Genomic DNA, 17,585 nt, shown 5'->3' on the forward strand with positions numbered 1-17,585 from the left:
CACCCAGCAAGATCTTTGGGGAAGGAAAGGAAGTGAGTTAATTGCAAGGGTCCCTAAATTTCATTTTCAGTTTTTATTGTTTTTACATACACGCACATATGCACACACAACATTTTATTTGTTGGGCAGAATAAATTGGGAAATTCTGTGCAACCACAACTGAACAGCGCCCATTCAATTTAATGGTGCTTGCATAGCAAAACTTGCAGGTGAATTGTGCCCATTAGTTGCAACATTTAGTTTTGGCATAATATAAAACAAAACAAAGGAAAATACAAATAACTTTCTCCTCCGTAAACAACAAAGAGTTTTGTAGCACCTTAAAGAATCATAAAATTTATTGTGGCATAAGCTTTCATGGACTAGAATTCAATTCATCGGAAGCCTGGATTGATAGCGAGAAATAACTAGGCAACTAGTTCTGCTCACTTGTGTGTTGAATTTTTCAACTTTCAAACTCCAAAAATGAGGAGTGCTAAGAAGTTGTAACATGACTGGCGAATTCAAAATATAGTTTGGTTAAGCTGACAGAATATGCATGACTTGCAGACTTAACATATAAGAATAAGAGAAAAAGAAGAACATACGTTTAAAAAAGATTGGAAAACGTTTATCGAATATATGGAAAATACCGTACAGTGGTACCTCGCAAGACGAATGCTCGCAAGACGAAAAACTCGCAAGACGAAAGAGTTTTTTGTTTTTTGAGTTGCTTCGCAAGACGAATTTCCCTATGGGCTTGCTTCGCAAGACAAAAACGTCTTGCGCCTTTTTCTTAAAACCGTCAATGCATTCCTATGGGAAACCATCAATGCATTTCCTATGGGAAACCGTGCTTCGCAAGACGAAAAATTCACAAGACGAAAAAACACGCAGAACAAATTAATTTTGTCTTGCGAGGCACCACTGTATTTTAATTCATTTTAACACTGGCAGCATTAAAATGAATTCAACAGTGTACAGCTGAAAACACTGGCAGCATTAAAATGAATTCAGCATTAAAGTTTTGATGATTGCAATAATGGAAAACCGATTGGTATAGTTTTTGTAAAGTATAAACCAATTGGTATAGTTTTTGTAAAGTATGCAGGGATTTAAGATATGTAAAAATGAACCATGGAAAGAGAAGAAAGGAAGTCATTGATATCTTAAGGATGTAAAATGTTTATTTGAAATTGTAAAACAGAAAATTTAATTAAAAAATATTAAAAAACAAAACAAAATATAGTTTGGTTAAATTAATATAATTTACTTTTGCTTGGTAAGTAAAAGCTACATACAAAATTGCATGGAAATTATTAAAAATGATTGCCAAGTACTTGCAGTTAATATTAGATATTAATATCATTTGTTATTTTTATTATTTAGCATTACCCGACATTTTCAGAAGGTAAGACAGAAATTATTTGGTTTTCTGAAAGCAGCTTATGTGCTTCTTCATCAAATGTAGACTTCCCAAGCTAACTCAATGTTGTCCAACCACAGCAATCGCTGCAGATTTGGATTCCTCACACCCCAAAATGTAATTTTAAGACCCCTTCACTGAAGAAATTTGCAAAAATTAAGTTTTGCCCCCCTAAAATGGCATGCCCTAATACCCCATTGACTTTTTTGTGTGAAGGCCACTTTTGAAATTAAGGGATGTTGCAAAAGCAGTTTGTAATTTACCTTTCAAAAAAACAAACAAACGGGGCGGGAGGGGAGAGTCCCAAATCTTTCTGAGTGTGCCTGAGACTTTGGACATGCTGCTGCTTTTTGGCTCTCTGTCTTAATTTTGGAGAGTTAACTTGTCCGAGGTAGTCCATTCCCTGGTTTATGGTCCTTCTGTCTTATAGATAAATTAGATGGAATTCTGAAATTAATTAAAATCCTATGTAACACAACCTATTTTGTTCGCTTAATAATGAGATAACGCTTCCTTTGCTCCTTCGTGATAAGTTTTGCTACACATTTTATTCTGCTGCTTCTTCTCTCTTTTTTTGGACGAAGTAATTTCCAGTCTTGAATCTCACTTGGGGTGGGGGGGTTGTTGCTGGATGCCCTGAGGCAGCTATGGAGGGAATTGCTGGAGAGTCAACATCACCAAATAAAATGCATGCATACTTTTTTCCACATTAAAATGTACATTTTTATCATAATAACTAATTATTCTTATTGCTTTACTGCATATTATTACTTGCACTGGACCATAAAACCTAGACTAATAACACTAATTTGTCTTACATTATAGATTGCTCTATTAACTTTAACAAATCGGTTCACCACAGGCACTGATTGATAGGTACATTGTTCCCAGACTCATTTCCTTCCGTATAAACAATTATCCACACCGAATATTGTCTCCATCTCTCTCTCTTTGCATTTTACATTGGCGAAGCAGGGCTCTGCACCTAATTCCTAAAAACTTACATGCTTGCACTGCCTATGGAACATCATGTTGTGTGGCTATGTGCTGGTGTCTCTGTAAGAATGCCCCTATGCACCCATTTGCTAAGACAGAACAGCTTGGGGTGAAGCTATTTGTCTCGGTCTAGAGCATGGGTAGGCAAACTAAGGCCCGGGTGCCAGATCCGGCCCAATCGCCTTCTCAGTCTGGTCCACGGACAGTCCAGGAATCAGTGTGTTTTTACATGAGAAGAATGTGTCCTTTTATTTAAAATGCATCTCTGGTTTATTTGTGGGGCCTGCCTGGCGTTTTTACATGAGTAGAATGTGTGCTTTTATTTAAAATGCATCTCTGGGTTATTTGTGGGGCATAGGAATTCGTTCTCCCCCCCCCCTACAAAATATAGTCCGGCCCCCCACAAGGTCTGAGGGACAGTGGACCGGCCCCCTGCTGAAAAAGTTTGCTGACCCCTGGTCTAGAGCTTGTTTCTACAATCACCAGAACCATATACAGTGGTACCTCGGGTTACATACGCTTCAGGTTACAGACCCCGCTAACCTAGAAATAGTGCTTCAGGTTAAGAACTTTGCTTCAGGATAAGAACAGAAATCATGCTCCAGTGGCACGGCAGCAGCAGGAGGCCCCATTAGCCAAAGTGGAGCTTTGGGGAAGTTGGGGAAGTCTTCAGGGCAGATATGTATCCTCTCCTAGATGTCTTAGGCTTGAATTCACTCTGTGAATTGGGACATCCACATGTCGCTGCCCCAAAGCCTAATCAGCAGCTGCCATGAATGTAAAAGCAAGGGTGTTGGTGAGGAGATTTCACCCCTCCCATATCCAAGAATCTCCTGAGGAGTCTGCTGATTCTGCAGAGAGGAGGAGGCGTGTTCTGCTCTCTACTTATTCTGCTCCAGCATCACATCAGTGAGTCGGTCAGTGAGTGAGTGAGTGAGTGAGTGAGTCAGTCAGTCAGTCAGTGTGTCGGAGAGAGAGACTGAGTGTGAGAGATTGTGTGTTTAGATAAGGTTGCTGCTAAGAGCAGCTGCAGACACTCAATGCGGTTTAGCATTCTTTATGCTTAGGCTCATTTAGCTCTGTATATAGTTGTATAATAGTTGTAGATAGAATAAAGAAGATATTCTACAGAGCTGCTCTCCGAGTTGTTTATATACTCTGCTAGACTCTGCTGTACTCTGCTGTGCGACGACTGTCTACTTGTGGAAGTGAATCCGGTGCTCACAACTCTAAGCTGTGAGTCCACAGCACTTTGACCTGTTCCTGTGCAGAAGGTGGTCTCTGGAAGTGCTACCCAGCTCGCCTGGCCCAGTCGGGGCTGAAGTGGATGAGTCCAGTTAGTGGCACTGGCTCAAGGGCGATGCTGACAGTTGGAACCTGTGACCTTCCAGATGTGATTTAACTACATTTCCCATCATCCTTGACCCCAGGCAACACTGGCTGGGGTTGATGGGAGTTGGAATCCAACACCATCTGGCAAGCCTCAAGTTCCCCATCACTGATGTAAGATGTGAGTGGAGAAACTCTTTGTATGATGGCTCTATGATGTCAAGGATGGGGAAATTGTAGCTGTCCAGATGTTATGGGCTCCAGGTCCTACCAGCACCAGCCAGCATGGCAAAATGGCCAGGAAAGATGGAAGTTGTAATCAAGGAACAGCTGGGAAATCACGGTTTCTCCATCCCTGCTGTATAGGTAGGGAGAGATGGGAAACTCAGCACCAGATGCAAAATCCCAAAGCGAAAACAGTTTTCTGTAAACCAGGTCTCATTTTGGGACCGTGGAGAAGGATCGGGAAGACCAGGATGATAAAAGATGCATGAGAACTCATGTAGCTACACACATTTAGACTTAATTTCAGTTTGTGATTAGCATTAAGTAGGTTTCGAGGACTGGTTTGCAGGAAGAAATGGAAATGCTCAATTTACGTGGGCTGGGAAGGAGTCTCATCCCAGGGGGGGGGGATCAAGCGGGGGAGGGGGGATGCAATTTAAGTGGTTAGGTAATCTTAATCTGAAATGCACCCATTTTCTTCTGTTAGACCTCGAGATAAAGCAGATGCATAAAACTGATCTATGGAAAGGAAAGGTTAGACTATTTCTGTGTTTTAAAGGGGCCCATCACCATTGTGGAGAAAACATTTTTTTCTTTTTTTTTTTGGTGTTCATTTTCTGTGTTCAGGATTGAGCTGTCAAATTACTCATTTAAATGCCAAAACCAGAGACTGCTGAGTTTTCTGCATGCAATTTGTGATTCTGAGCGGAAGCCTCCTTGAACCAGAGTCTCTCGCATCTATAATTAAAAGGGAAGCGGGTTTGTTGAAAAGACCTATTTTCCAAAGATATAAACATCTTACATTATTTTTCTGGACACACGCATTCTTTCTGTTAGAAAAACTATGGGGCTTATGAAGTTGTTGTTTTTTTGCTGTGATTTTATACACAATGGAAGGGTGAGGAAAAGGTCAGTAATAACTCTGCGGTTGCATTTTCGCTGGGAAGAAAAAACCCGGCGTCCTATTGATCAATAATAAAATGGAAAAAGCACAACTATTAGCTTTTAACTTGATCTTCTCTGACCTTTCCCCTGCCATGTTGGCTTTGTTCTTAAATGTTATGCCTGCTGTTTCAAAGGTTTGTCCCGTTTAGTCTTTTATTTAATTAACACATGATCTTCTTTACCAGCTCTAATGTTGAAACAAGAAATTCACTTCCATCCCCTTGTTGAACCATTGTCTGGTTCACACCCTACACTTGAGAACAACTGTTACAAATTGTAAGTGTTGTGAATGAATAGCTGTGCTTAAAATGGCAGTGGCGGGTGGGTCGTCGCAGGCCATTTACGGGAAACAGGACGTGGACGGGAAGCCCAAATAAACCCTTTGAGTTTTGGACCACTTGTGGTCGGACCTCAATATAAAGCTGGTTATTAGGAGGCACACAAAGTTATCACAATAAATACTTTTGATGGATCCTTTATTCCAGTGGTGTCTGGTGCTCATTGAGCAGAGGGCAGGGAGGCCAACAGTAGGTGGCGCCACAAGCAGCGACAGGCAGAGCCAACTGATTCTAGTTCGGGCTCCATTTGACCTGCTGAGTTCTGCAGGGTCAACACTCCCCCATACTTCATTTTGCGCTGCGTTTCTAGCCACGGGTCCATGCTTTAAAGCTCTGTGTCCAAGTGTTGTTGTTGTTTTTGCCACAGAGCAAACAGCAATCCGCAAGAAACTCAAATTGCTGTTTGTTTTGATTCAGTGTTAAAGGGTGGCAGAGCTTACCTAGGCTCCCTTGAGCCCTTGGCAAGGAGTTGCCTGACCAGATTCCTCTGCCAAGGCTCCCAGAGGAGCCTGGCTGCCCAAAGTAGCGGAGGAGCAGCCCAGGGAGTGTGCAGATAGGTAGGTGGGTTCCTGGCCACTCTGAACCAGAGCAGAGATGCTCAATTTTTGCATCACCCTGAGCCTGGATCCTTTTCGAGGGCCAACCTAACCATCCCCTAGGTATGCCCTGAAGAGTGCGTTTTTCCTGGGTAAAGTCGTGATGCAAAAGAGAGAGAGAGAGAGAGAGAGAGAGAGAGAGAGAGAGTGCTCAGACATGGAGCTTTATAGTGTGGATGTATGCCTAGAAAGCGCAAGGCAAAAGGTAAGGCTGACAAAAAATGCTGCCATCCTCTCCGACTGTAAGTAAGAAGGCGGGTGTTATGTACTGAAGTTCTCACTCTGGGCCAGCAGGGGGATACTGTAGATAGTTATGCAAATAAGGGATCGAAAGTGACGTTCAGTGATTGTGCTCAGTGATTCAGCTCAGCGATTCAGCTCAGCTCAGAGGGTGGCCGCATCTGGCTGCGCTCTGATGTCCATCGATCCCATCCTTGTCGCCAGTGTTAAGTTGTGGGTGAACATATCACACGACACAGCGATTCTTCAAACAGCTCTTGTTTATTGAGAGGCCAGAACAGAACTGAACTGAAGGGTTCAGTCAGCCTGCTTATATGGAGCTCCAGTACAACGTAACTGTAACAATTTCCTAAAACTATCCAATCACTGAACGTCACTTTCGATCCCTTATTTGCATAACTATCTACAGTATCCCCCTGCTGGCCCAGAGTGAGAACTTCAGTACATAACAGCAGGTAGATGGGGTCTGGCTGAGGCTGGTGGGGCAGTACATCATTTGCACTAATAATCAGCCTCTACTCCCTTCCTTCCCAACCTTGAATATATCCAAGACCTATGGATCCTTCCCTTTCTGCCCTTGAATTTTCATTGCTCCCCTCATTGCCTCTGAAATGGTGCTCCTGTGAAGTAAGCCATTCTAGAAATAGGATGAATACATTGCGTGTCCTTGTAGGACTTGGTTTTCCACGGACAATTTTCCCTGTACCTTGGGCCACCCAGCTACCTTCATCAGAGCAACCAAAAGACATTTCCTTCCCATCTCAGTGTGACATTTGGGTGTGATTAATATCTCTAGGTCTCAGAAGGGGTGGAATTAAATATTTTCCCTCCCGGGAATTTGCATCTGCTGAGTCTTCTACGCATCATCAGAATGAGACAGTTTCATCACTGCTGAGCAAAGTCGAAGCTGGAAGAGTTATCCAAGCAATGGGGCAAATCATTTGTTTGGCAAACAAACAAACAAAAACAATTGAAATTCAGCAAATTACAATCATGCCTTTTTACATTCTGTTGTCAGCCTCAAAATTTTCAAAACTGCTGAATTTGGTTCCCCCTGCTATGAAGGGACCTACTACAACATTTATTAAACGCTATTTCACATCAGTTGCTTACTGCCAAATGCTGGCTGCCTTGGTAAAATTGTTGGATGCCAAAACGCAGACAAGAAACACGGAAGATTTATGGACTATTCAAACATCCAGGGAATATTTGCTATCTCAAAATTAACAAAAGATTATGGCTTGGATCCAAATATTTTATGAGCACAATTCCTTTCACTTGGGAAGTAGAATTTTATCTCCGTCTGCAACATCCAAACCCTTGAGGGTGTAGGAGATTGAAAGGGCTTGCCTACCACTGTGGCCACAAGGAAAGCCAACAGGTGTGGGGGACATGGGATGCTAGTAGGTCCTGATAATCCAACTCCATATTTATATTTATGGCCTGTAGACCAAATAAACCAATATAGGCTGAGAAAGTAGATTATAAATTGAGAACAGAATCCATCTGAAATGATGCTCTTTTCAAGTTTTATTGATTTCAACAGGAGAATTAAAGAAATCTTTCAAAGCCCCCCATTGAAATCAATGGTCTTAACAGTACAGTGGTACCTCGGGTTCGTTCAGAGGTCTGTACTTAACCTGAAACTGTTCTTAAACTGAAGCACCACTTTAGCTAATGGGGCCTCCTGCTGCCGCCGTGCCACCGGAGCAGGATTTCTGTTCTCATCCTGAAGCAAAGTTCTTAACCTGAAGCACTATTTCTGGCTTAGCGGAGTCCGTAACCTGAAGCGTATGTAACCTGAAGTGTATGTAACCCGAGGTACCACTGTACTTTACTTCGGTTGAATCCCAAGTAAGTAAAAGATTATTAATTGCAATCCTTCACAAAAGTATACAAAGTGAGTTTAGAGAAAAATGAATACGAACCATTCTGATGGGTTTACGATTATGTGATGCAGCCAAAGTTAAGTATTTTTTTCAAGACCTTTTGCATTATATTCATATGTAACTCTCCCATTGATATTTGGTGAACCATTCTTCTTGTTTTTATGCATGCAGTGAACATGTTTGAGAAATTAGCCGAGCATCATTATGTGTGTAAAGAATGTATTAAAATGTGTGTGTTCTTGATTTTTTTAATGGCATGAATAATTGCATCTTTATTAAAATATTACAGCTGTGTCTGGCATTAAATAATCCTTTACACATTCTCACCTTTTAGCCATAATTACATTGGTGGAGCATATCACCGGACTGTGGGTTTGGCTGAACGATTCTTATTTTCCCTTTGTTTTTGTTTTCAGACTGAGAGATGTGGTCGGGGTTTCACAATGCCTTGAATATCAACACCATAAAATCCCTTTACCAATCGTAAATGCATAAATGCAATCATGCATACCTTTCTGAGTTATGAGGTGGTTGCACAGTTGGCAGGCTGGCTTGATGCTTTCTTGACAGGTTAGGTTAAAGGATTAAGTCTAGTCTGTCTTCACTTTGCCCTGGTTCTGACACACTCTAAAAAAAGTTACCGGCTGCCCGCGTGCTTCGCCTGACCTCTACATCTCCCTGGAGTGACAACACTTTCCGTTTTGCACTCCAAAGGTCAAGGCAGATAACTTGTTGAGCCTCCCTGATACTGCCTTATCAGTGGCTTTTCCCTCCTGGCATCACACTTTGAAATAAATGCACAAACTACTGGAAGGAAAGAAAGGGCGAGATCCAGACAGAGTTAGGCACTTTTAAATGCCGCTGGTTTCAGCGGTTGAGAACAGAGCATGTGCTTAACGCTCTCCATGATGTGTTTAAACTGCTGACTCCAAGATAAATGGTCAGGGAAGTTCTCTGCCAAAGCCTCTATTCCAAGCATGTCCAAAGTCCATTTTGGGGGCCTAATCTGGCCCACTGGTCGGTTCAATCCAGCCCCGTGGCAGTTTATTTCCTGGGGTAAAATCCTAAAAAAAACCTCATTGTTATGTACTGAGTTGAATAGGATCCAAAAAGCAGCAGTCTGATTGGTCCTGGAACAATAGGGTCCAGAATGCAGCAGTTTGATTGGTCCTAGAACAATGCAGCAGTATGATTGGCCCGCAGGAGCCACCCAATCCAGCTCCAGGTGGAAGTGAATCCGCAACCTGATTGGCCTACAGGAGAATCCCAGAATTAGCCAATCATGTGCGACCCATTGTGTAAATAATGTATATAAAGCAGATATTTTGGGGGAACTTTCATTCCTCACTACTATGAGCTGAATAAAGAGCATGAAATCCACACTCGACTCTGAGTATACTTCACTCAACAACTTCAATCCTAAAAAAAGTTCAACAACTTTGGTCGACCCCCATGGCCCTTCACTTCGTCAGATTTGGCCCTCTTTGAGAAAAGTTTGGGCACCATTACTCTATTCCTACTCACTCTGTGGCAGAAAGGGCTGAAGCATTCTCGGCTTGTCTTGGCTTTCAGGGGAATAGCCTCAGTGTTGCTGGAGAGCCGGACCTTGCTAGATTCAATATATGCAGCAACCTAGCGTGGTTTGCTGGCACCCAGGGTGCGGGTGGGTGGGTGCATGCTGGGTGATGGCAGGACGTGAAGTGTGAATGGAGCCAACTGCGCCAGCCCAGCCCTCACTGCCAGTGCTGCCAAAGCGACTCCCTCACCCCACTGGAGCCAAGCAGGGCCATGCTGTGTCACCTGCCCACCCATTCAGAGATGCTATGTGTTTTTCCCCCAGTAAGCAATTCTTTGTCCCTCTGCAGCCTCCCTGGCTGCTACCCACACATTCCGATGTGTAAAAGCTCCATAGGAGGAGTTGCCTCATGATGTCTTCTCCTATGCTATAATTGAGGTGTGGTCACCTGGGAAGGCTTCAGAATTTGCATCACTGGCAAGTATCCTTTTATTTCATTCTATAAACACCCGTCAGCTGCCTCAGTAGTAAGGGAAGCAGATTGAGAACCTTCTACCAAACCCACGAGAATTTCACTGAAGATTTATTTCCCCTTTGATTTCTTTCCTCAGCAACTGAAGCAAAACAAACTACCGTATTTTTTGCTTTATAAGACTCACATTTTCCCTCCTAAAAAGTAAGGGGAAATGTGTGCGCGTCTTATGGAGCGAATGCAGGCTGTGCAGCTATCACAGAAGCCAGAACAGCAAGACGGATTGCTGCTTTCACTGTGCAGCGACCCCTCTTGCTGTTCTGGCTTCTGAGATTCAGAATATTTTTTTTCTTGTTTTACTCCTCCAAAAACTAGGTGTGTCTTGTGGTCTGGTGCGTCTTCTGGAGCGAAAAATACGGTAAAAGAGGAAACCTTTTTGACACAGCACGGGTATTAATAGTGGAATTGCATGGGCAGGGCCAGTTATGCAAATCTTTCCCACCCAATTGTTGTCATTCCTACCAGTAGGGTAGTGATTGGATGGGAAAGAATCATACAGTTGGTTGGGTTGTGGTATTTGCAGACATTACAGCATTGCCACAGCATGGGGCAGCACCTTTCATGTGGCTGATGGGTTTGTGTGAAGTGAAACCAACCCAGGACATGAACTTTCAGTCTTTTGGTCTTCAACTCCTGAGCTGATCCCAAGCAGGTCTGAAAGTAAAACAAACACAGGAACACACACTTCTCTCTCTCTCTCTCTCTCTCTCTCTCTCTCTCTCTCTCTCAGGGTACCTGGGTTTTGTTATAAGACAATTTATAGTCAAGTGAGAGCACTTCTCCGAACGCAATGCAAGTATGCTTGCAGCAGCCAAGAGAGCAGATGGCATGGGAGGTGTTGACAAGCTGGAATTCTGCATTCCATATTCTACCCTGAACAAAGGCAAAGATGCCCTACTGGCTTTTAGGATCGGGCATTTTGGTAGCCAATGTGATATTAGCCTAAACATAGTTACTTACCGACCAGACCTTAGCAAAGAGAGGCCATGTGTGGAGCTTTGGAAAGGGCACAAGGTTTCAGAAAACAATGCAATGAATGTGCATGTTTTTGTTACTGCTATGGCAACTTTGATGCTACCTGAGCAGAAAGGAGATGTTCTCAGCTATCAATAGCTGTTAGCCACAATGGCTGCTTCTTACCAGCTCCTGGCTAAAGCAGAATATATAAGAACTTTCAAAATGATAGCCCAAACTATGTAATGATTTCATTTCAGAGGAAAAATGAAAGAGGTGCTGTCCATGTCTTTCATTAAATTCACTTGTGGATGGTTTTTGGTTTTTTGTGGGGGGGAAGGCAGGTGCTCCTGAGAAACCATCACGTGACATCTGAAATGAGCTGTAGGAAGAGGCAACCTATCCATTATCACCTCTACATAGTGCCCTCGTAACAACAGAACTGACCAGGAAAAATCTTGACGCTAATCTGGAGATATTCAGATATACTGGATAGATCCGAGAAGACTAAGCAAATACGGTGGCAATGCAAGTGGAAATTTTAGATAAAAAGTGAAGATTACATGCTAATTAGGTTGTGATACTGATCACATCTTTCTTCCCACCAATGGAAGATCTGATACAAGGCTCAATCAATCAAGTTTTAAAGAAAGGAAAATTAATTACTGCTTCTTTACAGTTACTATATGGATGGAAATTAGTTCTTGTTGAACAGGTTTGGTTTTGTTATTTGGATTCAAGACAACTCCTATAAAACATGTTGCTTACGTAAAGCATATGACTCTGTGCCACGAGGTGTTGCTATGTGTTTTAAAAAAGCACTTGGGAATATTCATTCAATTTGGTTAGGAATGTATTTCTTTCAGCCATTGGCTACAACCACTTAGAAGCAGAAAATAAAATCAAAACAACCCCACGCTAAACATAGAAATGGATTAATAAGGAGCATCATTCAGCAGGAAATTCTCCCATGCAAGTCCCATTGAAAGGAACAGCGTGCATTCTTAGTTCATGTGGGGCAACAGTGAAACCAAAGAGGCCTGTTCACATTATCAGTATATGCAGGGAAGGGCCATAGCTCAGCGGTAGAACGTGCAAAAGTTCCTGGATCCCATTTCCAGGAATCTCTGGTTAAAAGGATTAGGTGGCATATGATGGTGAAAGACTGCTGGAGACCTGGGGAGCTGTTCCCATTCAGAAAAGGCCATCATGGGTTAGATCAGGCATTGGGAACTACAACTCAGCAATCTGATGATGGCACAGTGAGAGAATTTGGTAGCCTCTTGTCCAGATGGGGGGAAAGTAGCAGATCTATGAACTTTATATCTGTCACTGGGGCAGGATTGGCCCTGCAGTGTCATCTGGTTCCCCCAGAGGATTCTGGGTTGTTGTGCTGCAGTCCCAGCAGGAAACTGTTCTGTAATGAATGTTTGCCATTCATGTTTATCTGTTCACCTAAGCTCCCTGTTGTTTTAATACCCATCTTCCATTCAGAGTGTTTCAAGATGTGTGCGTATGTGTGTAAGGCAATATCGGATAGCAAAGTAGCACATTTTGGATCGGACTAAATTCAGAAGGATGCATGTATTTTTAATGGACTTAAATGTGACATAAACCAGAGCGCAGCTGTATACTTTGATACATATGGACAGGCGCATACATTTACAAAGCTTGCTTAAGTAGTCTGTTCATCTTCTTCCAGGGTACTCTAAGGATTAAGATGACATGTGGCAAAGGATCTTTTAAGGTAATCACATGAGGCAAACGAAACCAGCAGAAATACATTAGTTGTTGACCGCGAGGTCTACATTCCTCCGAGACAGGGTGGTGGAAGTTGTCAGGAGAATCCCAAGTGAAACAGGCCTGGAATCCAGTCGTAGCCTCTTTTCACATTTGTTTTGAACAAAAGAGTAAATCATTGATGCTGTATTAATGAGATGCACATATGCGGAAAGTATTTGATGTGTCTGAAAATGTGTTGTTGTTGTTGTTTAGTCGTTTAGTCGTGTCCGACTCTTTGTGACCCCATAGACCAGAGCACGCCAGGCACTCCTGTCTTCCACTGCCTCCCGCAGTTTGGTCAAACTCACGTTCGTAGCTTCGAGAACACTATCCATCCATCTCGTCCTCTGTCGTCCCCTTCTCCTTGTGCCCTCCATCTTTCCCAACATCAGGGTCTTTTCCAGGGAGTCTTCTCTTCTCATGAGGTGGCCAAAGTATTGGAGTCTCAGCTTCAGGATCTGTCCTTCCAGTGAGGATTTTATTAACTGATGGCACTGCCCCAAATATTCTCCCCAAACCCCACTTCCTGAGGACCAACTCAAAACCTGGAGGTCTTAACTGGACATTATGCTCTGTTTCATAATCTTCCTCATTATCCAGTGTGAGAAGGCTATCTGTGTGTTGCACATCACTGCAATCTCATTTCTTATTGTAGGATGTCAGCTGAATGGATGGGATGATGCACAGCATGATGCCATTATATCACACATTGCTTTTAACTAGATGGTATGAGGAACTACCTTGTGACGGGTGGTATATAAATTTAATAATAATAATAATAATAATATAATTTTTTATTTATATCCCGTCCTCCCCAGCCGAAGCCGGGCTCAGAGCGGCTAACAACAGTAAAAGTAACACAGTTTACATAAAATCACAATCAATTAATTGAAATACATTCTAAAATCAATTCATTCTAAACTCAATTCAGAATCAAATTACTGGCAACCCTTGGGCTAGAGTTCTATGAGGATTACCAAAGGTCTGTGCCTTGGCCAAAGGCCTGGTGGAACAGCTCTGTCTTGCAGGCCCTGTGGAAAGATGTCAAGTCCCGCAGGGCCCTAGTCTCTTGGGACAGAGCGTTCCACCAGATTGGAGCTGCAGCCGAAAAAGCCCTGGCTCTGGTTGAGGCCAGCCTAAGCTCCCTGTGGCCCGGGACCTCCAAGATGTTTTTGTTTGAAGACCATAAGGTCCTCCGTGGAACATACTAGGAGAGGCGGTCCTGTAGGTATGACGGTCCTAGGCCATATAGGGCTTTAAAGGTTATAATAATAAAGGAACAGGGGCCAAAAGGCATGGAGTGACAGCAATTCCATATCTTCCAGGTAAGACCTCAATTTTTCCAAAATCTGGAATGAATGAGTTTAGTTTCAGAAGTCCCAAAAGGTATAAGGACCCATTCTATTGATTTGGGTCGCATTTTGCAGATTATTTCAGAAGATGAAGCTGCTGGTTTGTGAGCTAAAATTATTTATCACATTTTTTCCCTTGGCCCCATTCCACATCACCATCCTTTCTGTGTTGTCTCAAACTGCGCAGAATGGAGTCTGTCACTTATTTCCACTCGCAGAAATTATACCAATGGAATGGATGCATTTGTGCGAGAGGTTACAGAATTCAGATTTTATTGGTGCAAGGTTTGGATTGCCTGGGTGCAGGATTTATTTTAAATTTTTTTAGGTCAGGGTACACATAGCTCTGGGCAGAACCTCGTAGGGAGTGATCTTCAGAGACCTGTCATTATGCATTCTTCGTGTTTCGTTTCTGTCACTTCCTGGCTGCGGCAATCAAGCCCTTTTCTGCGAGGTTGGAACTAGTTGGGAAAGTATGTCATTTTCTTCATGTTTATGCTTGTAGTACCCGTAATTCCTCCCAGCTGTGTTTTTACCAAAACAACAGATAGTATCTCTTGACTAACGTAAGTGCCTCTAAATCAATAATTCCACAGCATTTCCCATTGTTACCTACCTGATCTGAAAAAAAAATGAGCGCTCTAGATGTGCCAGCAGTGGAATGGCAATAGATCTAAATGTTGGTTTTAAGGTGCTTTGAGAACATGGTTAGAGGGTGGCCCAATAAATAAAATAATTTCAGAGTGTTGGTGGCAATTTCTCAAGCAAATTTAAGGACACGACCCAGCCAAAGTTAAGCATTTAAGGTTTAATTGATTTCAGTAGGAGATAGTTAAGCAAATGCTTTAATTGTGGATAAGTGTAATCGTAACCAGAGCAGCCAGTGATCTTTGAATCCTAGGGCACCGTAAGATGGAACCAACAAACAAGCCCAGTTGAAAAGAGAGGCTACTTAGTAAAGATCACTGCAATGACCTGAAACTTGATTAAGTTCTGGAACATCTTCACTGGGCTTGATCTGGGTGAAGGTAAACATTCCAGGGCCTCGTTAATTTCTGTACAAACGATTTATTAAAGATGCGCATTGTCCTTCCATTAGAATAAATTGGGTTTTGAAATGCTGGTGTTGGCAAGATTGTGCCCACTGTAAATTCACAAGGATAGCTTCCTTTGATGGGAAGGGATTTTTCATAGAGAATTATTAGCATCTCACCAAACTACCATTCCCAGGGTTCTTTGGGAGAAGGCCTGTTAAACTAGCATGTTTGTAGTGTAGAGCTGCACATGAACATACACTTTATAGACTGCCTCCCCCCTCAAAATACTGGGAACTGTAGATTGTTAAGGATGCTGGGAATTGTAGTTCTGTGAGGGGTAAGCTGCAGTTCTTGGGATTCTTTGGGGGGAAGTCGTGTGCTTTAAATATATATTGCATATGCAGCATTAATATGCATGTAGACTACAGAGCTGAGACTTTTTAGATATTTATTTAATGCATGTCTACTACAAATGCTGCCTAGGGGCCCTTGGGAGTCTCCACAATATTTTTTTTAAATATTTTTTATTCAGTTTTACACTACACATTTAAAATCAAACATTAGACATAATCATCAATATTTAGGATTCCCTGAATCCTTAGATTTCCCTCCATGGTTTCCATTTTCAATCTTTTTAAACTGCATCATATATTTTCTCTATTTTTCTTTAAACAATCCATTTTTACCTTCGTTTATAATACATTACAAGTGTTACTCAAATCCTGCCAAAGTTTTTAGTTGTTACAATGTTCTCTACGTTTCTCCCATTCCTTATTAAAGTTTCTCTCTTCCTGGTTTCTGATTTTCCTGGTTATTTTTGCCATTTTGGCATAGTCCATCATCTTCATCAGCCATTCGTCTCCGGTCGGGACTTTATCTTCTTTCCATCTCTGGGCCCTCCACAGACTAGCTAGTATTGATTTACAAAGCCCTGAACAACTTGGGTCCGGGATACCTCAGAAATCCCCAGAACCCTTATGTTTCTGCTCTGATATCACTGAGATCATCTGCAGGAGCATTTTCAGTCATTCCCCAAGTTGGTGAGGCTCATGTGACAACAACAAGAAGACGAGTCTTCAGTGTCATCGGCGCTGTCCTAGAATCATAGAATCATAGAGTTGGAAGAGACCACAAGGGCCATCGAGTCCAACCCCCTGCCAAGCAGGAAACACCATCAGAGCACTCCTGACATATGGTTGTCAAGCCTCTGCTTAAAGACCTCCAAAGAAGGAGACTCCACCACACTCCTTGGCAGCAAATTCCACTGTCGAACAGCTCTTACTGTCAGGAAGTTCTTCCGAATGTTTAGGTGGAATCTTCTTCTGTGGAACACCCCGCCAATAGAGATTTGGGGGCACTTTCTGTGCTAACTTTTAAATTTCTACTGAAAACATTTCTCTTCTGCCAGGCCTATGCAGGCAATTCAGAGTTTGTTGTTTACAATTTCTTTTTGCTTTTAACTTCTTTAAAACTTTTTTATGATGGTACTGTTTGATTTTTATGTTTTTGTACTGTTGCAAACCGCTGTGGTGTATTTTATGGTACATCGGTATATAAATACTTTTATAAACAAAAAAACATTATTGATTAAATTCCTAGTTGTTACCCACCTCTTCTCCAAAGTGAGGGCGTTCTTCCATAAATAACCTAATTCTATGGGCAAATCCAGGTATCTGCTGCTTTAAAGCAAAGCAGCAACATACCAGATTGTGCTAGTAAAATGACCAGACGCAAGAGGACATTCAACTGTGCAAGTTTTTGTCATCGAATCAAACCGGATTATATACTGTCAACTTCTAACCCAGTGGGTTTTGTTTTATGACTTCTTCAGCTGCAGATTGAATGGAAAGTAGTTCTAATCTTTGGTCCTTATTACACCACAAGTCAGTCTAGCAAACATTGAAGGTCTTGTTGATTCATCGTCAGGCTTTATATTATTATTAACTTTACCTGTAAATGAATCAGTGCATTGCCAAAACTTCAATACAGGGACTGTTCTGAATGCTGAAGGCCTTGTAAGATAAGCATTGTTTCAGAAAACAAAAGAAAAAGCTTACCATACCATGTCAAATGCAAGCCCGTTTTAGTTTTTATTGAGCAGTTGCAAATTGTCTAGAAATTTATATGAAAGGCAATTCATACATTGATGGTGATGATAATAGCCAGGCTAAAACCCATCTCCCTGTCATCTATATTGCAGATGGGGAGAATGTACAAGCCATCTAGTTTAGTATAGTTGTGGGTGGTTTTTTAAACGATCCGTTTCAGTCAAGTAGTCAGGGAAATAATGTGCTGGATTGTAACATTTTAAATTTTAAATATGAACATTATTTAAGGTGCCAACACAAAAGTGCCTTGTGTTAGGGCTTTTTAAGGCAATATGACTGTAATCCTATACCCAGTTTCTTGAGAGTAAGCCCCATTGAACTCATGAGGTTTACTATGAATG

The sequence above is a fragment of the Podarcis tiliguerta genome, assembly GCF_965153285.1.
Source record: "Podarcis tiliguerta genome assembly, chromosome: 7".
In the NCBI taxonomy this organism is placed as follows: Eukaryota; Metazoa; Chordata; class Lepidosauria; order Squamata; family Lacertidae; genus Podarcis; species Podarcis tiliguerta.